Below are 12,066 nucleotides of genomic sequence, written 5' to 3'. Positions count from 1 at the left end.
TGTGTGTGTGTGTGTGTGTGTGTGTGTGTGTGTGTGTGTGTGTGTGTGTGTGTGTGTGTGTGTGTGTGTGTGTGTGTGTGTGTGTGTGTGTGTGTGTGTGTGTGTGTGTGTGCTGCGGGGCCACGAACCCATAGGCTTGGCTCTCTCATCCCTTCCAGGCTTTTGGGAGGGAGGGTGGAAAATTAGCCTGTCATAGTGGATGTAAGCAATGTCCCCATGCTTTCTGGCAGCTTTCATGGCTGGGATCAGTTCTTTCCTCTTCTGGTGCACATCTTCAGGATAGTCCTCATAGAGGAAGATATACATTCCTCTCAAGTTCTTGGCTCTTTCCAGAACAGCTAATCTTCCTGTGATTTTCCGAGATCATTTCCCTCACTTTGTCCACAGAGTCCGTCCAGGTCTCATGTGGAGATTCCGCAATTCCGTCCACAACCATGTTGTTCCACCTTGATTGTCCCTCGAGATAATCTGATTTCTCTGTTGTTGTTATCATGTATTCTCATACAGAACTGATGTCCTCTCTCAATGATTTACAGATTGCTGTCATCTTGCCATTCTCCTGTTTAAACTCATCGAGCTGACCCTGGGAGAACTGCAAACTGTTCTTCAGGTCCTGGACCTCTCTGGTCAGGTCGGCCATTATTTTATTAGTTGACTCAACCCGTATTTGGACAAAACACTTGAAGCTATTTTCTTGTTGTTGTAACAACTGCTTATAGAAATATTTGTATTCATTTAAAAGATCCTTCACCACTGTCCTCAACGGTACTCCCGCTAGCTTTGGTCTTTGTCATGGTCGCTACGTAGGTTACACCGCTATTCCTCACAGTTCCAGAAAGGGCAGATCGCAGGGAATAAAGCACGTCTCAGGACTTGTCTTGGGAACTCATACTGTACACCTTTAGAAGAAAAAGGGTTCCAAAAGGGTTCTTCGGGTTTCCCCATAGGAGAACCCTTTTTGGCTCCAGGTAGAAGCTTTTTGGTTCCAGGTAGAACTCTTTTGGGTTCCATGTAGAACCCTCTGTGGAAAGGGTTCTACCTGGAACCAAAACGGGTTATTCTATGGGGACAGCCGAAGAACCATTTTGGTTGCAGGTAGAAAGAACCCTTTTGAGTTCCATGTAGAACCCTTTCGACAGCGGATTCTACATGGAACCCAAAAGAGTTCTACCGGGACCCAAAAAGGTTGTACCTGGAACCAAAAAGGTTGTACCTGGAACCGAAATGAGTGTAGGTGCATGTTATTGTCCTCTAATAAGCTAAGATGAAGTTACAGTGTATCTTGCTGTAACAAACCAGTTCACATAATGGGACTGTTATTTACATTCCTTCTCTACAGGGCCTCATAAACATGGATTTAGAGTTTTGAAAGTGTGATGGAATTAATTCTGGGTAAATCACTGTTGTAGTTGCTAGGTATCTCAGGCCAAGAATGCAAAGCTCCCACAGCAACTGTTAGCAAGCCAAGCTTCATTGTTTCTTTCTTTTTATATGTGTAATCATTAGTTGTTGTGTTCACCGGATAATGTCAAACCTGTCGAGCAATATGTTATGCCCTTGTTGAGTTGTTAACTCAGGGGCAAAGGTGTTGAAAGAGAGCAATTCACCAAACACCTACTCACAATGTGGGATGGTTGCCATGGTTAAAGAGAATATTCCGAAATAAATATATTTTTCTAAGAAATGATCTTGTGGAAGCTAACCAATTTCGGTATTTATCTGGGCACACACACACACACACACACACACACACACACACACACACACACACACACACACACACACACACACACACACACACACACACACACACACACACACACACAGGGTCAGTCAAGCAGACTGGAAGGCTGCTCGTACCCTACAATGGAATATTTTTTTTTAAATGCTCAAGAACAGGAGGGATAATAAAGTCCCTTCATTTCTTTTCCTCACAGGATTTCAGTGAAATGTAGCATAAGCCCACCCTACGGAATACATATTAGGAACCCCTCTGCTAGTCAAGTCTCAACCCTGCACTAGTGAAGCGCCCCCCTTCCTTCCAAACCTTTCCTAGTAACTTTACCTTAATATGTGAAGTTCATAGGAAAGGTTGGGGAGGAATGATGGTGTTTGACCAATATGCAGTCCGTACACACCACCTGGGCCCCACCTGCAAAGACACCACCCACAGATCCAGATCCCATAAACACATCCATTAAAGCCAGGCTGGGAACTGTGTGTGTGTGTGTGTGTGTGTGTGTGTGTGTGTGTGTGTGTGTGTGTGTGTGTGTGTGTGTGTGTGTGTGTGTGTGTGTGTGTGTGTGTGTGTGAGAGAGAGAGAGGGACATTGAATGTTTCTCACCAGATGGGCACAGAGGATTCCCATGACTCTGTGCCTGACTACCGGTAATCACAGAGCAAATGTAGTTTCTTGACTCCCCATTACATGAACGTAAACATCAATTCCCTTTGTTTCTGAGGGAGACCCCACTAATCTTTAATTGGCAACGACTCTTCTGCTCAAATGATGTCTCAGAAGTCCTGATCTTCTTCATGGGAAAACCAATACTATCTGTGTCTGTTTTTGCATGGGTGTAAATTCATCAAGTCCAAACTAGTGATGAAATGTGGTTATCAATTTAGTAAAATTGTCATTCAAGTCCAGGCTCTAATCCAGAAACTATACAGATGTTGTTCTTCCCGTTTGATGGTACATTCTTCTGCAAATGAAATGGAATTGCCAGAGCTTCCAACTGTCAGATGTATGCGTAGGGTTAATTTTTAGGCTGTGCCTTTGTTAAATCTTCTCTAAGCCAAAACAGTAAATTCTTAATTTTCCTTTGAGGAAGTGAAACGACTACAGCAACAAACACCTGCACCCTTAATGACATACACAATACATTTTCCATGCACTGTAACCAATGATTACACTAATAGTCATTGGTGGTACATTTGACTTATTTAGAAACCTGAAAACCTCAGGTTGGGCTCCCGAGTGGCGCAGCGGTCTAAAGCACTTTGTATCAGTGCTAGAGATGAAACTACAGACACCCTGGTTCAAATAAAGGCTGTATCACAACCAGATGTAATTGGGAGTCCCATAGAGCGGCGCACGATTGGTCGTCCGGGTTTGGCTGATGTAGGCCGTCATTGTAAATAAGAATTTCTTCTTAACTGACTCGCCTAGCAAAAAAAAAAAAAGTAAAACTCTTCTTTGTTTTACACGGTAAAGTAGCAGTTGTTCAAAGCTCTTTGACCTCTTCATCTGAAAATGACTCCACCAATGCCCCCCCTCCCCTCCCCCACCACCACCACCAGAAAAATAAAAGATGCAAGACATGAAACTACATCAATACATCGCAACTAGAGCTGCGAAACAACAATCTTCCCAGGGGTGAATTTCCCCAAACACATCCAGATCCTCTTCAGCATTGAGATCAATGGACTTAAAATGATCTTCGAGCTAAAGACGATAGTTTGCATTTGGGAAACTCAGCCCAGGTGTTCCCAGTATGATTCATAATGGCTGCTGATGTTCTCTCCACTTGGTTAACCTTGGTTAAGTCTGCCATGGGCCTCTCCTGCTGCTCTGGATGTGGTCTTTGGCTCATGTTTCTCCCGGCAGGAAGCACGGGTCCAAAGCCTTACTGGTGCTGACACAGACAAAGTCCACCACAATCCACCTGGAAGGAGGGCCTAGCCATACAGTCTGGGAGGAGGGCCTAGCCATACAGTCTGGGAGAAGGGTCTGGCCAGACAGTCTGGGAGGAGGGTCTGGCCAGACAGTTGCCCACAGCTGTTTCAGAAACAAGTGGAAAGAGATTCTGTGGTTTGTTTTTCAATAGAACAGGTTGCCATGTTGGAGAGAAACCACAAACTCACCACATGACCTCTCACTAGGTGTCTTTCCCCCACTATTATAACTGCACATGGGGTTTGGAAGTTTTACTAAACAATTTCATCATTGTACATGCAAGTTAACGCCGGTGCACAGGCATAGCAAAAACATGAGGTCTCCCCTTGTCATGCTCTGTATAAAACAGTTCGCAACACATTCTGAATGTAACAGTTTTTTTTTTTAAAGGGATTTTCTGGAAGATGTTATGTTACTGAGCAGGCAGTTTAGCAGCCCATCCAGGGGTCCAACACAGTACTGAGTTGGAGTTTGTGCGACAATGCACTGCACTGTGTACCTTTGTTGACATGCATGTACATTAAATAACTGCTTTCGATAGGACCCCCTGTAGCTTCAAAAGAATCCCCACATAGCGCTCTATAAGACCTCACGTGTTGACATTCTTCTCTTCGGCCTCTCATAAGACTGCCTCACTTTTCTCGTTCTCTCACGCATGATTTTTATCCCGCCTTTTTCCTGCAAACAGTATCAGCTTAGTCACCCAACAGTAAACTGTCACTTTCCCAGAACAGAAGTCCTTATCACAGTCCCACCCATACGCCTGGGGAAGACTCCTACATACATCTGCAGCAGTAGCATTCACCCGTCACCCCGTGGGATGTTCTGCACAACGGCTCCATTTAGCTAATACAAAACAGCACTGAACTGAGAAAAAATTACAATAAAACTGTTTCTTCACATAATTACCAAAAATATATATTTGTTTTATGTAAATGAGGTACTGGCTTTTCATCAATGAATAAAGTCATTGGGCCAATGTGTGCGTGCCAAATGGCACCCTATTCCCTAGTGCTCTACTTTTGACCAGGTCAACCTGTAAGTAGTGCACTATATAGGGAATAGGGTGCCATTCTGGTAAAAAGTAGTGCACTATATATGGAATAGGGTGCCATTCTGGTCAAAAGTAGTGCACTATATAGGGAATAGTGTGCCATTCTGGTCAAAAGTAGTGCACTATATAGGGAATAGGGTGCCATTTGGCATGCACACATTGGCCCAATGACTTTATTCATTGATGAAAAGCCAGTACCTCATTTACATAAAACAAATATATATTTTTGGTAATTACGTGAAGAAACAGTTTGTGACTTAGCCATATAGGCTCCACAACACAGAAGGGGATGTTATACATTAAGAAAGAAAAGGTTGCTGATGCACTGTGGTTTGTTGTGAACACAACAGTGAGCGGGTTAAAAAAAAAAAGGGGCATTTTGAGAAATCATGAATTCCTTCCTCTTCCTCTTTCCATAAACTAAGCAGGTGAGGAGGGAAAGAGAGGAACAAGAAAGACAACCAAACACTAAAGCAGACAAAAAAAGATGATAACACATACTAGATATGCATCTATAACCGTCGTTTTAAAAAGACACACACAAAACATTGTGTAGAAAAAAGTTTTAAAGATGATGCAATCCAGGGCCAGGATTGTGTAGGCGAAGTCATGTTTTTTTTTTTAACCCCAGGGTGGGTTAAGCACGGTCAGCTGCCATGTAGAGCACTGATATGCTATCAGCAGCAGAACAGGGTCTTTTTTCAAGTCATGGTTCATGTTCGTAGGTTACATGAGCCCCCGTTAGTGTGAAAGCCCTCATTCATAAATGTGTTTTTTTTTCTCAAATGTTATAGATAACTGTAGTGGCCTTGTTATGTCCAGAGGACATTAAACAAGAAACCATCAATAATATTAATTATTGAATCAGACTGCTGAAACCTAGGAACATTGGACAAATGGGTTTGTTCAAAAGACAACTGACAACTGAACTAAAATATCAATGCAACATGTGAAGTGTTAGTCCCATGTTTCATGAGCTGAACTAAAATATAAATGCAACATGTGAAGTGTTTTTGATGTAAATTGAGAAAAGCATGGGGCTTAGGATCAAGCCTTGGGTTACTCCCTTGGTGACAGGCAGTGGCTGAGACCGAAGATTTTCTGACTTTATACACTACACTCTTTGAGAGAGGTAGTTAGCAAACCAGCCAAAAGACCCCTCAGAGACACCAATACTCCTTATCCTGCCCACAAGAATGGAATGGTCTACAGTATCAAAAGCTTTGGCCAAGTCAAAATAGCAGCACAATATTGCTTAGGATCAAGGGCAAAGGTGACATCATTGAGGACCTTTAAGGTTGCAGTGACACATCCATAACCTGAGCGGAAACCAGATTGTATACCACAAATAATACTATAGACACCAAGAATGCCAGTCAGTTGACTATTGTCAAGTTTTTCCAACACTTTTGATAAACAGGGCAAAATAGAAATAGGCCTATAACAGTTAGGATCAGCTTGATCTCCCTCTTTCAATAAAGGACGAACAGTGGCTGCCTTCCAAGCAATGGGAACCTCTCCAGAAAGGAGAGACACGTTAAAAAAGTTGGAGATAGGCTTGGTGATGATAGGGGCAGCAACCTTAACCCTTGTGTAGTCTTAACATTCTGTATACTTGCCCTAAGAGTAAAAAATGACCGGCCTTCACTAAACCACTAAAATAAAGCAGCTTAATTGATTTTTAAACCCCAAATCTATTTTGCATGAAGAAACAATCTGTCATTCATCACAAACTTTGTGAATATCTGGGTTTTCCCTCACAATGCAGAAACACTGCATTTAAATCAGTGGACACCACTCGTTCTTATTACATACACCTGTCATAAAGTATAGGATTGTTATTATTATTGCTAAAGGTATTACATAATTTTTTAAGCAAGAGATAGCACTTGTGTAGCCTAAGAAAGTAGAGTAAATGTGCAGAAAGTAGTTTGAATGTATTTTAATGAAGGGACACAATAACAGTATTGAACTTTTTTGGCAACATAGTGATATATTCTTATATACTGTTCAATTAGGAATTTACCTACAAAATACTAGTCTTCTACCATTTTTTAAAAACCATTGCCCACACCAACAAGGTGCATAAACAACATCAATACATAAGAACAAAATAAGATAACAGATACAAAACAAAAATGTGAAGAACATAAATCAATCAACTCTAATTAGCACATGAAGGACAGTATGCAAGTGTGTGTGCATGGACTTTGCAGATGTATTTCTCGCATGTGCAGCACATAGTATTTGTTTTACAGTCCTTCTTTGGAAGGCAGAATTAGCATATCCTCCTCTTGACTGCCCCAGCTGCAGCCTCAGGTGGCTCAGGACAAGATTCAGCCCCTTGAACAGCTTTCACAAGCGCTGCAGAGGCTGCTTTACGGGGGAGGCGCTCCCTTCTTTGTTGTGATTGTAGACCAGGATGATGGCTGGTTTCCTGTCCTCACGATCACTGGTCTCAGCCGTTTTGTGCAGTGTGCTCAGAAGAACCACATTCTTCTTCCTCTTTGCGAGGTAAGAAACTAGAGTGGTGGTGGGGGTGAAGGCAAACATTGATGAGAAGGCCTCTCTTCGCCTTGTTGCGAGAAGTGCAGGGGGAGGTCAGGCTTGTTCTTTCTAACTGTGCCGACCATGGTGATCTTCCTGTTCAGGAGCTGCTTGCAGAGTTCAAATCAGTAGTACACATAATCTACATTTCTCATTGTGTGTGTCTTTGTGGTTTATGTGGTGTGTAAATTATTGTATAACTGCCGAGTCAAAAATTACCCTTAAGACAACCTTTGTACCGAGGTGGTGTACAGCCTTAATGGAAATAGGAACAAAGGCGATGTTTCACTTTTTATAATGTTGGGGTCACTCTAGGAAAAGTCAACCAATTTCAAGTTGAAAAAATATCATTTAGGAGGTTTTCTCTGCTGTTAAATATAGTGGCGGGTCATTTTTGACCCTTAAGACGACACGAGGATCTTAAACCATATGACCCAGATGTTTTTTTGAGGTCAAGTTTAAGGAGCTCCTTTAGCACCTCGGACTCTGTGACTGCCTGCAGGGAGAAACTTTGTAGCGGGTCAGGGGGAAAAGAGGGAGAAGCATCTGGGATAGTTGCATTAGAAGGGGTGGGAGATGAAGAAATGTTGGACGGCAAGGAGGCATGGCTGAGTTAAATAGGATTCCTGACTTAATGAAGTGGTGATTAAAGATTGTCAGTAACAACCACATCATCAACATTAAGGGACATGGGCAGCTGTGAGGAGGAGAGTTTATTATCCAGGTATTTCACCGTTTTCCAGAACTTCTTGGGGTTAGACCCACAGAGAGAGAACTGCTCCTTAAAGTAACTAACTTTAGCCTTCCGGACAGCCTGAGTGCACTTATTTCTCATTTGCCTGAACGAGAGCCAGTCAGCCTGAGTATGTGTGTGCAGAGCCTTTCACCAAATGCAATTCTTAAGGTGGAGTAACTCTGCAAGATTACGGTCAAACCAGGGGCTGAACCGGTTTTTAATTATACTTTTCTTTATGGGGGCGTGTTCGTTAACAATACCACTACCAAGGTCATTACAGGAAACACCAGACTGGTACCTATCAGGATTATTTGTGAGGATAACGTTGAGGAGAGTAGCCTTTTCTGGATGTTTGGAGTCATGCCTTGTGGGATTGGTAATAATCTGAGAAAGATTTAGCAAGTCCCGTTGCTTTAGTACTTGGTCAGATGGTTTAAGCATGTCCCAGTTTAGGTCACCTAACAGGACAAATTCAGACTTAGTGTAAGGGGCCAGGAGAGAGATTAGGGTGGGCAGGGTACAGGCCGGTGCTGATGAAGGACAATATCACCCAACAACAGTCAACGAAGAGCTATTTGAAAGTTTAATGCTTAAAACCAGCAAATCATATTGTTTGGGGAAAGACTTGATGGAGACAACTGACCACTGTAGGTGATCCTTGGTAAAGATTGCCACTCCACCACCTTTGGAAGATCTGTCTTGCCGAAAAAGGTCATAACCAGAAAGGTTAACATCAGTACTCAAAACACTCTTCCTTAACCACGTCTCAGTAATGACCAACACATCTGAAATGGAGCTGTGAAACCACACGTTAACGTGCAGAAAACCCAGGATATTACGAGAGCAGAAATCAGCGAAGCAGATGTCAGAGCACACGTCAGAATTGTGGCTAGCAACAGTATATTGTGGCTAGCAACAGTATATTGTGGCTAGCAACAGTATATTGTGGCTAGCAACAGTATATTGTGGCTAGCAACAGTATATTGTGGCTAGCAACAGTATATTGTGGCTAGCAACAGTATATTGTGGCTAGCAACAGTATATTGTGGCTAGCAACAGTATATTGTGGCTAGCAACAGTATATTGTGGCTAGCAACAGTATATTGTGGCTAGCAACAGTATATCTAGGTCATGGGGAGGGATCAATCAGTGAAATATCCTCCTAAAGGCCTAAACTCACTGAAGGCGCTCGTGCAATTTATTTTAGAATACATTGTTTTGAATGATAATGACCCAACTGCAGCCGTTGGGTGGGCAGCTAACGCTCTGTCGGCCTTGCTGCTGCGCTCAAGTAGAAAGTTGCTCGAGTAGAGCGTTTCTCTATTTTTGCAATTTATCTCTGTCACACAAAAAAAAGTTTGTACTTGTAAAAAAAAAGGCTATGGGTTGAGGCTTTACCAGCAAAGCAGATTGGAGATATGGACTATCCTGCTAGCATACAGTGAAAGCAAAAGCCAGAACTATCATCGGAGGTGTAGTTGGCGATGTTGAAAGAGAGAGAGGGAGGTGAAAATGTACAATTTATTTCAATGTAATCTGTTGAAAAGTTAGACTTTTTTTGAGGGTGTACAAAACTGTATATATTATTCCCCAAGTTGCAAGCAACCATATTTTAAAAATTGTATATATATATATATATATGTGTTTATATATTTGTTTTATTCTTTTCAACAAAAGCTTAATACTGATGGTATTAGTATGCAGATACTACACATAACTGACAGGGATTCGTTCATTTGAAGTACCAGTTATTTATCAAATCTCGTCAACTACCAAATGCACCACCAGCCAAGCTAGAATCGCAACCATGTTCAAGCTGTAGGGGTTTTACCACTCCCATCCTCTCTGCCCGCCCGCTCCTGGGGTGTTTTGCGCATGAGGAAACGTTCCATAACTGCAGGTGACAGTAAATTAACTACCTTGGTTTTATACTTGTTCAGACACACACACACACACACACACACACACACACACACACACACACTGGCCACTCTTAACTTAACAATGAACAATAAATGTCTTCAAAAATGGAAGGCAGTCAATGAGGAGGCAAGATCAAGTTGGGCCATTCTAGCCAATGAGAGCTATACGCGTGTGAACACCCTAAGCATTACGAAACTTCTATTCAATCAAATAAGCCATACCGTTTTTGTTAACCAAATTTGACATAGATTCACCTCCATACAACAACTCCTTGCTTGGTGAGTGACACCGCCTGCTGGAGAATACAGACATCTCTCTCTCTCTCTTCGCCTCTGCTACAGTAGGCAGGACGTAACCTTTCACCAAAATGGAAACAACGGAGCACGTGCCAACTAACCCTGCACCCATTAAAACCTCACCACTATACCAACTAACCCTGCACCCATTAAAACCTCACCACTATAACAACTAACCCTGCACCCATTAAAACCTCCCCACTATACCAACTAACCCTGCACCCATTAAAACCTCACCACTATACCAACTAACCCTGCACCCATTAAAACCTCACCACTATACCAACTAACCTTGCACCCATTAAAACCTCCCCACTATACCAACTAACCCTGCACCCATTAAAACCTCCCCACTATACCAACTAACCCTGCACCCATTAAAACCTCCCCACTATACCAACTAACCCTGCACCCATTAAAACCTCCCCACTATACCAACTAACCCTGCACCCATTAAAACCTCCCACTATACCAACTAACCCTGCACCCATTAAAACCTCGCCACTATACCAACTAACCCTGCACCCATTAAAACCTCGCCACTATACCAACTAACCCTGCACCCACTAAAACCTCCCCACTATACCAACTAACCCTGCACCCATTAAAACCTCCCCACTATACCAACTAACCCTGCACCCATTAAAACCTCCCCACTATACCAACTAACCTTGCACCCATTAAAACCTCCCCACTATACCAACTAACCCTGCACCCATTAAAACCTCCCCACTATACCAACTAACCCTGCACCCATTAAAACCTCCCCACTATACCAACTAACCCTGCACCCATTAAAACCTCCCCACTATACCAACTAACCCTGCACCCATTAAAACCTCACCACTATTCCAACTAACCTTGTGTAACAGTATAACTTTAGTCCGTCCCTCTCCTCGCCCCAACCTGGGCTCGAACCAGGGACCCTCTGCACACATCAACAGTCACCCTCGAAGCATCGTTACCCATCGCTCCACAAAAGCCGCAGCCCTTGCAGAGCAAGGGGAACCACTACTTCAAGGTCTCAGAGCGCGTGACGTCACCGATTGAAACGCTATTAGCGCGCACCACCGCTAACTAGCTAGCCATTTCACATTGGTTACACTTGCACCCATTAAAACCTCCCCACTATACCAACTAACCCTGCACCCATTAAAACCTGACCACTATACCAACTAACACTGCACCCACTAAAACCTCACCACTATTCCACTAATTTGGCCCTGTCTGATCCTACTCCAGGCCAGCAGCCTTGGAAGACAGGACACTATCGTTCAAAACATTGTGTAACTCTTCTGCAGTAAAATCTCATACACCCAAATACTTCTCTGCAGCTGCCCCCACAACATCTATCCTCTATCCTGTGATTTAAGCTCCATTCCTGCGGTACAATTGACAACCATGACCATGAACCCCCCCAAAAAAAAAGACTTACTGGAGGCACATGTTATTCCTTTCACTCTCTATTGGCCTCGGCCTACTCACAGGGCTCCTCTTAGGATCCCTCCCCCTGGACCCATCTTCCTCTACTACTCTCTTCACTGGCTCAGCATACCACACCTTCTGCACTACTCTGATCCTGGCAACCTGAACTTGCCTTTCTCTCAGCAACTTGCCTTTCTCTTCCACTACCACTGCATTGGTTGACATGACTGACCAGTGGCTCAATGCTATGGATAATGGTAGGTTTGTAGGTGTACTATTATTAGATTTCAGTGCAGCATTTGATTTAGTGGATCATGAAATTATTTGGATAAAATGAATTCATTATGGTTTTAAGGAAGTAGCATTGAATTGGGTACAGTCATATCTAACTGACAGGAAACAGTCCACC

At 43.0% G+C, this 12,066-nt stretch overlaps 1 long non-coding RNA gene across 19 annotated transcripts; it reads right to left on the bottom strand.

The window, feature by feature from the left end:
- Positions 1-6,657: 6,657 nt before the first annotated feature.
- Positions 6,658-11,654, bottom strand: LOC127907560 (uncharacterized). 19 transcript variants are annotated; one of them, XR_008064849.1, is made up of 3 exons: positions 10,768-11,654; positions 10,427-10,692; positions 6,658-10,388 (listed from the first exon to the last, which is right to left on the bottom strand). It is a non-coding gene; the product is annotated as an uncharacterized LOC127907560 (long non-coding RNA). The 19 variants fall into 19 exon arrangements; XR_008064845.1 differs by having other exon boundaries at positions 6,658-10,426; positions 10,465-10,692; XR_008064852.1 differs by having other exon boundaries at positions 6,658-10,692; positions 10,730-10,843; positions 10,882-11,654.
- Positions 11,655-12,066: the final 412 nt, after the last annotated feature.

Source organism: Oncorhynchus keta, chromosome 15 (genome assembly GCF_023373465.1).
Source record: "Oncorhynchus keta strain PuntledgeMale-10-30-2019 chromosome 15, Oket_V2, whole genome shotgun sequence".
Taxonomy (NCBI): Eukaryota; Metazoa; Chordata; class Actinopteri; order Salmoniformes; family Salmonidae; genus Oncorhynchus; species Oncorhynchus keta.
Note: the sequence above shows the minus strand (reverse complement) of the source record. Positions and strands in the feature narration are given on the sequence as shown.